The sequence below is a fragment of the Zalophus californianus genome, chromosome X (assembly GCF_009762305.2).
Source record: "Zalophus californianus isolate mZalCal1 chromosome X, mZalCal1.pri.v2, whole genome shotgun sequence".
NCBI lineage: Eukaryota > Metazoa > Chordata > Mammalia > Carnivora > Otariidae > Zalophus > Zalophus californianus.
In genome coordinates, this window is record NC_045612.1 from 10006313 (window position 1) to 10019005 (window position 12693).

At 38.2% G+C, this 12693-nt stretch overlaps 1 long non-coding RNA gene across 1 annotated transcript in view; it reads right to left on the reverse strand.

The window, feature by feature from the left end:
* LOC113931287 overlaps positions 1–7274 on the reverse strand; it is a 40355-nt gene extending 33081 nt beyond the window's left edge. The window contains exons 1-2 of the long non-coding RNA XR_003522713.1: positions 7191–7274; positions 6984–7054 (exon numbers count right to left, since the gene is read on the reverse strand). This is a non-coding gene — a long non-coding RNA (uncharacterized LOC113931287). The remainder of the gene's footprint in view (positions 1–6983; positions 7055–7190) is intronic.
* Positions 7275–12693: the final 5419 nt, after the last annotated feature.

Below are 12693 nucleotides of genomic sequence, written 5' to 3' on the forward strand. Positions count from 1 at the left end.
AATAAAATTAAATTAAATTAAAAAAATAAAGCTAATTTTAAGAACCTCAGTAAATTTTTATAGTTTCAAGTTGATATAAGTGCTGTGTATTTCTTATAATATTTATGTGAAGATTTTTTTAAATTTTTCTTTTTTTAAAAAAGATTTTATTTATTTATTTATTTATTTATTTGACAGAGAGAAAGAGGATACAAGCTGGGGGAGTGGCAGGCAGAGGGAGAGGGAGAAGCAGGCTCCCCACTGAGCGGGGAGCCCAACATGGGGCTTGATCTCAGGACCCTGGGATCATGACCTGAGCCGAAGGCAGACGCTCAACTGACTGAGCCACCCAGGCACCCCTAAATTTTATTTTCAATAAAAATGTATATATTTAAGGTGTACAACACTGATGACTTGATACATATATACATATATGTATATATATGCACACACAGTGAAATGATTACTACAGCCAACCTAATTCACATATCATCTCCTCACATAGTTACCATATTTTGTGTATGAGAGCACCTCAAATCTACTCCTTTAGCAAATTTCCAGTATTTAATACAGTATTATTACTATAGTCACCATGCTGCACATCAGATCTCTAAACTCATTCATCCTACATAACTGCAACTTTGTACCTTTTGACAAATATATCCCCAATTTCCCCCATCTCTCCACCCCTGGTAACCACTGTTCTAATCTCTGCTTCTATGTATGTGACTTTTTAAGATTCCACATATAAGTGAGATCATACAGTTTTTTCCTTTTTGTGTGTGGCTTATTTCACTTAGCATGATAGCCTGCAGGTTCATCTATGTTGCTGCAAATGTTAGGCTCTCTTTCTTTTTTAAGCCTGAATAATATGCCTAGATGTTTTAGATCATATAGCTACAGATGACTGAGATTTTTCTTTTGTTTTATTTTATACTTGGTTAGCTTTTATATACAGAAAAGCCATTGATTGATTTTATTGATTTTGTAATCAGAACCTCACTGAATTCTCTTATTGTTTCTAATAGGGTTTCAATTTATCCTCTTGGGTTTTCCAGATGAATAACCACATGATTAGCAAATGTGGATAATTATGTCACTTCTTTTCATTTCTTTCATTTGACTAGTTGTGTTGGCTAGTACATCTAGAAATGTATGTTACCGCGATAGTCTTAGCTTTGCCTTGTTCATCAACAGGCAATTTTTCTTTCTGTTTTATTCACGTTATTACTGTTTTGGTGCTCTGGAGGAATTGCTTATACTCTTTATAAGGTTATGAAATTCTAGGTTTAATTCAGTTTTGGGTTTTTTTCTCCTTTTGGTAATATTGAAGGTTTATATTCTTTGTTTTTATACTTCTCTTTAGCTTTCTAAATTTAAATAATATGATTAAACATCTACTCATTGACTTATCAAGTTAAATGATATCTCTTGGTGTCTCTCCATGGATAAGGAAGATATTCTTAAACTTCTTCCCATTCTCCTCCTCCTTTAGACCTCTATTATAATTGTTACATTGTCAGTGTTCATAACGTTTGCCTTCTGTTCTATAATTCCTACCATTTTTCATTTTAAATTCCAAATATTAATGGAATCAATACTTGATCCCAGCTCTTTCATACCAGGGCTTCTCCATTTTTTTGGCTCTTTATTTTCCTTTACTGTTTGGGTTGACTGGATTTCTGTGTTAAGTACATTTTTGCAAACGGGATTGATGAGCGCTACTCTTCTGACGGAATTTCTACATATATTGTGGTTTGAGATTGTGATCATTTCTTAGTTTCATTAAAGATGGAGGCTCTTCTTCTGTCTCTTATTCTTTTTACTATTTTGTGGAGGATTTTATTGAAAGGAATAGAGTGGAAATGTTATTAATCTGTCATTTTGTAACAAAAGTCTCCTGAATCTACTGCTACTAATTAACTGCTTACTCATGAAATGTAAGTTCGAGAATGTTGGACTCCTAGATCTGCCATCATCTATCCATGGAGATTGGGGATATTACTTGATCTTTCTGAACCTCAGTTTCCTTATTTGTATTATAGGGATTATAAAAGAGTGACCATATTTAAAGTTTTCCTAGAAAGGTTCCATGTTATGCCTGTTGTCTGAGCTTAATCATTAATAGCTGTCATTTTATTCTCCACTGTGTTCTAATATGGAAAATAAATTGAATGGGCATTCTAATTATCATGGTGCCTACTTCATAGTGTTGCTGTGATAATTAAATGAAACACCATTTAGTGAATAACATAGCACCTGGCACATCATTTATTCAATAAATGTTAGTCTCTCTATTTTATCAGGTTCTTCCGCCATTCAGACTCTATATTTGAAAATAAATGTACAGTATCCCTCAAGGAGGAGCACTCTTCAGTCTGGCTGCAAAGCAGTAGAAATGTCATAACTCTTGTCAGTTCAGGGAGTCCCCATCATGGCATGTTCCGAGCCCTACCTCTCCGGCTGATTCAGGTTCCTAGGACCAGCCCAGCTGCAGTACCTATGCAGAAGGAATCCGCAGAAATCCTCTCTAATCACCATCATGGTCTTTTTATATACCTTTCCACAGGGTAGAGAGAACATGGATTATGCAAATTCTGCTTTTGTACAGAAGTGAAAAGTATATTTTGGTTTCAAAATCTGAGTACACAAGAAGAGTTCAGGAAAGTTCAATGAGGGCATGAAGTAGAAATGCATGGACATTTACCTTTCCCTAGATAAACAGTGAAATGTAAGTCATCCAAATAATAAGAAACTATGAAACTATTTATCACTCCAATTTGTGAATATATGACTGAGAAGGCATTAGAAGTGGCAGGAGTTGGTCAAGCATCAAGGACCTCACTTCTATTTATTATGCTCATTTATCTATGTAAACCTCCTGGTGGAAATGGAAATTATTTTCCCTGAGAACTGTGATGACTTTACTATTGTTACATAATTTGCATATCCTTTTGAATATGTTAGCATAAGGGAAGGATTGAGTTATACGGTACATTTGCCTCTAGGCAGAATATTGCTCATTAGCTAGTAGATATAAAGAAAACTGGATGGGCAAATCTAGAAATAGACAAAAGACTTCGTCCTTTCTTGCTTCTAGATTTTCAAAATGTATATAATCTTATATATTTTAAAGATATCCAATAATACCATTAAAACTAAGTGTAAATGTATATACTCACACATATGTAATGAAAATGAACATAAACAATTTGCATTCTAGTGCTTACTACATAACTGCTTCTTGGCTTCCTCATACTTATCATTCCTGCATATGTTTATCTCTGCTTCACTTATTTCATGAATACCTAAATAGAGTTAAGATGCTCATCAGTGGACAAAATATTGAAAGAACTTTCGCTCTCAAGTATCTCTTTTTCCCCAATTATGTAGACTGTCTCTAGAGAGCTCATGTGTGATTTCATTTAATAAAATGCCAATATGGTTCACAAAAATTAAATTGTTGTAAATATGCTTTGAGATGATTACTAAAAAGAGTCTACATAGAATCACTTTAGTGGGTTTTCTTGAATTATTTCAGATAGAGCTATGTATTAAGATCAATATGATAAGATATTCCACGGATAGGGTGCCTGGGTGGCTCAGTTAAGTGTCTGCCTTTGGCTCAGATCATGATCTCAGGGTCCTGGCATCGAGTCCTACATCAGGCTCCCTGCTCAGCGGCGTGTCTGCCTCTCTCTCTCCCTCTGCCCCTCCTCCCTGCTTGTGCTCTCTTGCACTCTCTCTCAAATAAACAAAATCTTTTAAAAAAAGATATTGCATGGATATATTGACTGTGGAAAGCAAAATATATAACTATATCACCCAGCCCTTAAGTTAGAGGCTAATTTTAATATATTTTAAAACATATTCTAAAAGTAGAGTAATTAAAATTAGTGGCACTGGCTTGAGAATCAACAAAAGAATAATAGAAAAATAAGCTTTCTTGAAGTAAGCCTTTGTATATATAAGAATTTAGTATTTAATGAAAGAAACCTTAGAAGCCAATTTGGACACGATGGGACATTTATTACATCATGATGAATTAAATTAGTATCTATTTCTATGACGTATTGTGCAAACATAAAAATTATATTTTTGAAGAATATTTAGTAACATAAGAAGTTCTGTCTATGATGGACAAACTCTAAGGTAGCCCTCCTCGATTCCTTTCTCCTGGGGTTAACACCTTTGTATAATCCCCTCCCCTTGAGTATGGGCAGAACATATGACTTTCATCTATCCAATAATACAGCATAGGTGATGGGATATCACTTCTTTCATAATGTTACAGTTTGTAGCACAGTCTTGCTGGGAGACACTCTCTCCCTTTCTGGTTTTGAAGAAGCAAGCTGGCATAGTTTGAGATTTCCCTATGGAGAGAACCACATGGCAAGGAAGTGAAAGGGGGTTCCAGCAGATGGCCAGTGAGAAATTTTGACCCTCAGTGTAGCAGCCTGCACAAAAGCGAATGCTACTAATGGCCACTTGAGCTGGAAGGCACATTCTTCCCCAGATGAGCCTAAGATAAACCCATATGCTGGCCAACATCTTGACTGTGACTTTGTGAGACTCTGAAACAGGCCACAGAAGCTGTGTGGTAACTATGTGTTGTTTTAAGTTAACCATGAAGTTTGTGGTGATGTTGTCATTTGGCTGTAGATAACTAATACACTATGAAAATATCAAATTAAAAAAGCAGGAAAAAAATTCTACATATTGTACATGTCACCCAGCTTTGCTGCATAACAGCCCCCCCCAAATTCAGTAGCTTACAGAAAAGCACTCTTTTTAAGTTGCATTCCATGTTGGTGGTTACAGGGCAGCTACGGCTGCTGTGACTCTGCTTGACTCAGTTCCATGTACTGTCTGATTCTGGGATCCTGACAAAGGAGTGGCCCCTGTGTCAGGCATTCCCATTTTTGTGCCAAAGAGGAAGAGCATGAACCATGAGCTGTATCTGAACCATACAATTGCACTGAAACCTTCTGCTCAGATGTGGCTTATATTACATGAGTTTGTTACAGTTGTAGGACCCAAGGCCCCATTTCCTGGTTGTTAGCTGGGGGATCATTCTGATCTCCTAGAGGTTTCTTGCAGTTCCTGTCTTCAGGCCTTCCCACAGGCTCTCCCACAGCATCACCGTGAGCAGTAGGATTCCTCACATTGAATCTCCTTTAGGCTTCAAATCTCTCTGCACTTCTGCTACCAGCCAGAGAAACTCACTGCTTTTAAGGGGCTCACCTGATTTGGCCGGGCCCACCCAGATAATCTTCATATTTTTTAAGGTCAGTTTATTCAGCACTTTAATTAGATGTGCAAAATCCTTTCACAGCAGTATCTAGATTGGTGCCTTGAAATCAGATCAAGCCATTTTCAAATCATGGTTCATTCACTTACCTATCTGTACTTTGAATAACTTATTTAACAAGTGACTATAACAGTAACTAATTCATTTGGTTGTTCTGAAGACTAAGTGGGATAAAGTCTGTAATGTCACTGGCAAAGCTTCTGACATACGGCTCTCCAAAACTGGAAGATTGAATATTGATTTTATGGTACATTTTGTACCGAATAATTCCCGATATTGATCATGTGAGTAAAGAGAGTCAATAGGATATGTCTCTCTCGTCTTCTTCTCGTCCCTCCTCCCTCTCCCTTCCTCTCTCCGTCCCTCTTCCTGCCCATGCCCCCAAACTGGGTCTGGAAATATATACTTTGTATGTTTTCGGCATCCAGATTGCCACCTGTTTACCAAGGCTTCATAATTAAAAATTATTGTGAAAAGTGCAGGATCGCATCTGTATCACATCAGTGTATTTCTTATTGTTGGCAAGGAGGTTGATGCAAAAAGATATGAGATGTTTCCTAACCCAGGCTATGAGTTTTTCTTCACAGTGCCTTGCAGCCTGTGCCAAAACAGGCATGAGACACCAGGTCTGAAAATCAACTCCATCTTTTTCATAAAGGATTACAAATCACTGTCATTTCATTTCCAAGACTACTGCTTCAATTTTTTAAAATGAATTTTGCTTGGAATATGATCAACAATCAATGAAGGAAAGGCACTGAAACGCCAAATCAATGCCTCTGATACGTGGTTTTCTGTCTAACACAAAGCCAGGAAAACAGCCTAAAATGTCTGTTTCATCTTATTTATTCATAATAGTAACTTTTACATCACCAAAATGAAATATTATCACCACAAGTTAAAAACATGCAAATACATATGGAAGGATCCTTAGAGATATTCAAATCCATTGTTATCACTCCTTAGATGGGGAAATTGAGAAGTGGAGAGCAGGAGAGATCTATCTGATCAGTGTCCCACATCCAGTTCTTTTCTTGAGTTACTTTTAGACCAGTGGGGTAAATAGGAACTTTCTGACCCTCAAAAAGGTAATGAGTGGACTATTATTTCCCTTGTTAAGATATTTGTCTGCTTAGGACATTTCTTCCTCAGAGTAATTCACTGCCAGCTCGGTTGGGCATATGATCAAACTCAAGTTCAATTTCAATGACTTTAGCTTCTACTTTCTGTTCTCCTTTCCTTATTCTGTGCCTATTAATACCTGCCCCTACCCCCACCCAAATAGAATACCAGTAAACACACGTTCTCTCCTGTACCTCTTCTCTCACCTGAATCTCAGGAAGGGTCAAAATATACTCATTCACAGTGAGATATTTTCATTTGATAAGGCCTTAGAGTCAGTTCTTAGAGACATATCTATGTATTAATAGGAGGCAACAGAACAGACTTTATAACTATAGAATCATCAGTCAACAGGTCAACTGGGAGAGGAGAAAGAATTGTTTAAAGTGGAAAAGGTTCTTATGCTAGTAGAAATCATAGACTGGAAATTGTAGGGAAACACCATCTTCTCAAGCTCATTGCTGAAGCAAGCTAACATTTGGCAGGTTACAAATCTATGATTTATATAAGCTGAGGCTTTGCCAAAGGGCAGTTCTCTGGCAACATTTACTTTTAGACACATGCGCGTTACCTCATGGGAATTGTTACACAGCCAGTTCTTCTGGATGAAGGCCAAGTCATGGAATGGAGAAGGATCACGATCTTTTGGAGAGAAAAGTAGCTCAATCAGATAGAAGTGCCCTAAAGAGGCTGTCACATGGTTAGATCAATGTTAACTGACTCGCCTCAGACATAACGAGGGAAGGGAGCTAGAAAGAAAACATACATTTTTACTCACATAGCACTCTTTGGACTGCATCTCCTCTTGTTAAGCCTCTGCTTTTTTCAAGGTGCAGATTAAGCCCTACCTCCTCCGGGTTTCTCACCGCCTTCCCAGAACTGGCATGTTGGGTTAGGGGAGGGAACTGGCAGTATTTCAAGGGCTTAACCTTTGTGTAAAGTGCCTTTTGCCCAGCATTACAGTTGCCGTAACAGTGACTTACAAGGTGGCATGGTCTGTTCCAAGGTAAATAGTGTAGACTGAGTGACCAAATCAAAAAAAGCATGAGTCGAAAGAAGTTCTACTTCCATCCTAACAATAAAAAAAAGGCAGATAATCTACAAACCTACAGCTATTCCTGAGTTGGTCACATCACTGAGGTCACAAAGCAACCTGCTGAACCAAATTTCAGAGTGACAAGCCCCTTTGAAAAGAGACAGGATACACAAACATTTTTATCTTTAGGAGAGCATGACAGAAAGAGGTAGCCAAAAAAAAAGTAGGTAAGAAGAAAAGAAGTGAAATTTTAATGAATTCTTAAAGGTCTACTTTGGGCTAGTGATTAATTTATAATGCTTGAAAGACCCAGACAAGAGAGGAGTCTGCTTTTCATTGCAAGCTCTTTTCCCAGGGCACCCGCAGCCGTGCACTAGAGAGACTAGAAGCACTGAGAGCTTTGTTGGACTGCCGGCATGTAGCTGGTGATGGGCTGCGGACAAGCAGGAAACTCTGCCTACTTCCCTAGATTCTTCTCTCATCCCAAACACAGGCCATCTGCCCCAGGAGGAAGGAGAGGAACCCTCCTGCTCTCAGGACCCAGGCGAAGTCATACTACTTCTGGAGGAGTGGGAGACCCAAATCCCATCTGCCTTTGGAGGAAGACTAGGAAACTCTCAGGCCTAGAAGACCAGCTATCACTATAGGAGTGGCTGAAAGCTCTCTTCCATCCAAGCAGATACATGACAGACCTTGACTGTCACCAGGAGGAGGAGGAGGAACGTCGTGAAATCCCTACCTCTGAGGCTCAGGTGCACAGTGTCTGCTGGAGACTGAGGCTGGAATTGGAGAATTAAGAACCCCCAGCCCACAGCACCAGCTCTCACTGAGTAACAAGGAGACTCCTCTGTTGTACAGGTACATAGGTCCTGCCAAATGCTGGCAGTGGGGCAAGAACACTGAGAAAAGACTTCCAGTCCTCTGGCCCCACAAAGAAGCAACCCATCACTGAAGAAATATGTCAGTTCCTGTAGGCATATGTATGCACTAAAGGTAACTAGCACAACAGTGAAACCTAAACCCAGCTCAACCCCTGACTAGATTGATTTACCCACACACTAACAGCCTGACAGAAGCAGCATGCACATTTCTGGGCATAAATACTCTATTGTCTCATTAAGGAAATGCAAGTTAAAACCACAATTAGATATCACTACATACCTACTGGAAAGGCTATAAATAAAAGGCCTTACATGTCAAATGCTGCTGATGCAAAGTGAACAGATCTCTCATAGATTGCTGGTGAGAATGCAAAATGGTACAGCTACTTTAGAGAACAGTTAGGCTTTCTTCTGATAAAGTGAAATATATTATTATCATATGACCCAGCAATCCCACTCCCAGGTAAGGGAAGTGAAAAACATTGACATGAAAGCCTCCATATGACTGGGTTATAGTAGCTTTATTCATAATTGCAAAAAACTGGAAGCAATCAAGATGTCCATCAATTGGGGAAAGGATTAGCAAAATATGGTATATTCATACAATGAAAAAATATTCAACATTGAAATAATACACTACTGATGTACTTAAGAACATGGATGAATCTCGAAAGCATTATGCTAAGTGAAAGAAGCCAAACACAAAAGACTATATAATGTATTATTTCATGTATATGAAAGTCTAGAAAAGACAAAACAATAGTTGATAGAAAGTAGATCAGTGCTTGCCAGGATCCAGCAGGTGAAAGGATGGAAATTGACTTCAACGGGACATGAGGGGATTTGGGGCGGGGGGCGGTGGTGGAAATATTCTTTATCATAATTGTGGTGATTACATGACATTTGTCAAGAACTCATCTAACTATATACATTAAATGAGCTGAATTTTACTGTAGGTAAACTATACCTCAATAAAACTAAGTTTTTTTTAAAAGGAAATAAAAAGCAAATCAGAATGAGAAAATTAAAGAGCTGGGATGTAAAGGGACAAAGTTTTATGGGATTTAGAGCAGACAGAAAGGATTCTGAAAGAATATCCTGTACTGTGGTTCAGAGACTCGCAGCAGCTTTGTAAGTGGTGCCATTGACTCCTGTAGAACCGTTCTAGGAACAGTTGTCAGGGCTGACAGAGTGGTCAGTTAGAGCCACAGTAACAATGAAGTACAAGCAAATGTTTATGAGCCCATTCATCTCTGAATCCCTGTCATGTATATTCATTTGTATATGTCATGCATGGCATTTAGTTGACATGTATGGCCATCAGAAATTTCCCAGTACTCTCTCAATGTCATACACTTTCAATTATTTTAATTCAGAGAATTCTGTAAATGCACAATAGAATCTAATTTTTATTCAGCCATATGAATTTTCCCATAAATAAACTCACAAATCTGAAAAAAAAGTCTTTTCTCATATACTATCTCCTGATTTGTGGTTTGAAAAAAGACAGTCACAAGTTCCCATGCTCTAGTAGTTCCCTTATGAGATCTTTCTTAATCTCCTCAATGAGATGGTAAGTTGTTTGACTTTTAGTAGAGCTATGATATGGTTTACTAGGAAATTGACATGAATCATCTTATAATAATGCTTTGAAGTATATCTTACCTTCATAAAATGAGGAAATTGAGGTTATTCAGTATTAAGTAACTTCTCAGTGTTGTGGCCCTGGCCCTTTGCCCTGCTCCCCTCTGCTCTCCTCTGCTGAGGTTGTAAGGACCCCGAATGCTGACACCTCACGGTGTTGGACTCCATGCCTAGTATGGAGCCTACTTAAAAAAAATAAAAATAAAAAGAAGCTCTATATTCATAGAGATGAGTATAGGTCAGGTGAAGCTATCTTTACCATGGAACCATCTCTACCTACCTAACAATTACACTAAAAGAGACCTTTTAGCAATAAGAACCCTAAAAGGCCCAAAGAAGAGATGTAACTTGTTGCTCATAATGGTTACCTTCCTTCTAACATGTTAAATAAAGAAACCACAAGAGAAGCTGCTCATTTTGATTCTGATCTCTAGAAAGCAGAAGGATTCTCTTTGTGAGAATCAGCTCCATAGGTTTTGAAGCAACAGAAGTGGCTACATTGAAGTCAATAATAATAATAGCTGCATTTATTGACCTCTTACCATGAGTCATACACTGTTCTAAGGACTTTACATATATTAGCTCATTTTATCCTTTCCATGATTCTATGAAGCTGGCACCATTACTAATCTAATTTTACTATTGAGGAAATTGAGGCAAAAAGAATCCAAGTAACTTACCCAAAGTCACACAGTGGTAAGAGATGGAGAGAGTCAGACAGTGACTTCAGCTTTCACATTCTTAACCATCACACCCCACCCGAAACCCTTTGCTATAGCTATAGTACAGTTGAAGGGAGATTCGATTGAATTTCGAAATGAGTCATGCTCATTTAAATCCATTCTGAAATATATCCCCTCTTCAGTCAGATTTCTAGTTTTTCTGTGGATATAGCTAACAGGCTGTAGCTTATGTAACCAGCTCGGACTAAAAGAGCCAGTGCTTGAAAGTTTTAAAACATACTTTGGTTTGATTTTTGGCTCTGTCACTTGCTAATTGGAATCTTGGTCAAGATTCAATTCTTCAACAACAAAACCAATATAATTTTATTGATCTTACAGAATTCCTGTGTAACATTCAGAGTCCTGCTATGATTCACCCTCAAAAGGAGATTGGAGAGGTTTAATAAACAGACTATTTACAAGTTGTGGGCAGAGTTAAGGGGAACCAGCAGGGGTTTCTAGCAATGGTGGATAGCCATTATCACTCTTAGGCCTGAAGGTTCAAGGAGAAGGAGTTATAGGAACCAAAAGAAGTATCTGTCATTGCAGGTAGGATAAGGCTACCTGAGAGGAGCTGGAAGCTTTAGTTGGTGGACACCACCAGTTCTTGGTGACCATATGGGAGGAAGCCAGGGAATAAATCACCTGCCCTTTCACTGCTCCCTTGCTCCAGTCTCATTCACTGAACGCAACAGAAGCCAGAGGTCAAGGGACTCAAGTTGTTGTAGTCCATTCAGGACAGATGCCTGGGGTACCAGGTAGAGAAGAGTGAAGAATGGATTTGTAGGGCACACTGATAACATAATAGGATGGATGATGTATGTGAAAATGCTTAGCATGCAGCATGGGCTTAATAATTACTAATTTATTTTTTTTCCCCTCTGGTGGTCTTGTGTTGTTTTTGCCAGCTCAGTGTTGCTTCTCTCTCCTGAGTAACTCGTTGCTCCTTTGGGAAACACACTAACCCCAGGATAAGAGATAGAATGTGAAAAATTATGAGTATTTGAAAAATCCATTTTTAAAGAGAGATTCTGTAGCATAGTGATTAAAAGCATGGACTTTAGGACAAGACTGCCAGGGTCTGAATCCCAGTTCTTTCATTTACTAGCTGTGACCTTGGGCAATTTTCTTAACCTTGATGATCCTCTGTTCTCATTTCTATATAAAGGGTGTATAATACTATAATCACTTAATGGGGTGATTTTAAAGATTAAGTAAGTCAATAAATGTAAAGCACTTAGCATAGTGACTGGTACAGACCAAACGAGCCTGTGTGCTAGGCTTCGCTATCATTATTATTATTATTATTATTATTATTATTATTATTATTATTACATGTAGTCTGTTTAGTACTAACGACCAGGGCACCCACCCACTGCCTCCACTCCCACTGGGTAGGCATGCAGCTCATGCTAGACCAATCTGACTTTTTCTCCTGAAAAGTTGAATTCTGTGTTGAATGATACAAGATTTAAAAAAAAAAAATCTGTTGATGCTAAAAAACTGTTGACTCTGAAAACAAGATCCTTAAGAAATTGCCCATTACTTCTTGCTAGCTCATCCCTGGAACTGCCTTGGTTCTATACTTCCAGATTGATCCAGTCTTCCTTTGATTTTTTTTTCTTTTTTATTTAAATTCAAGTTAGCGTATAGTGTAGTACTGGTTTCAGGAATAGAATTTAGTGATTCATCACTTACATACAACACCCAGTGCTCATCACAACAAGTGCCCTTCTTAATGCCCATCACACAATTAGCCCATCCCCCCACCAACCTCCCCTCCTTCCTTTGATTTTTTAACAGATGATTATTTTGTAAAATTTTTAACAGCTTTATTGAGATAATTGTCATTCTGTACAAATCATCCATTAAAGGCATACTATTAATGGTTTTTAGTATATTCACAGAATTGTGCAACCATCACCACTAATTTTAGAACACTTTTGCTACCCCTCCCCAAAGAAACACCCTACCATTTTTCAGTCACTCCCCATTCCT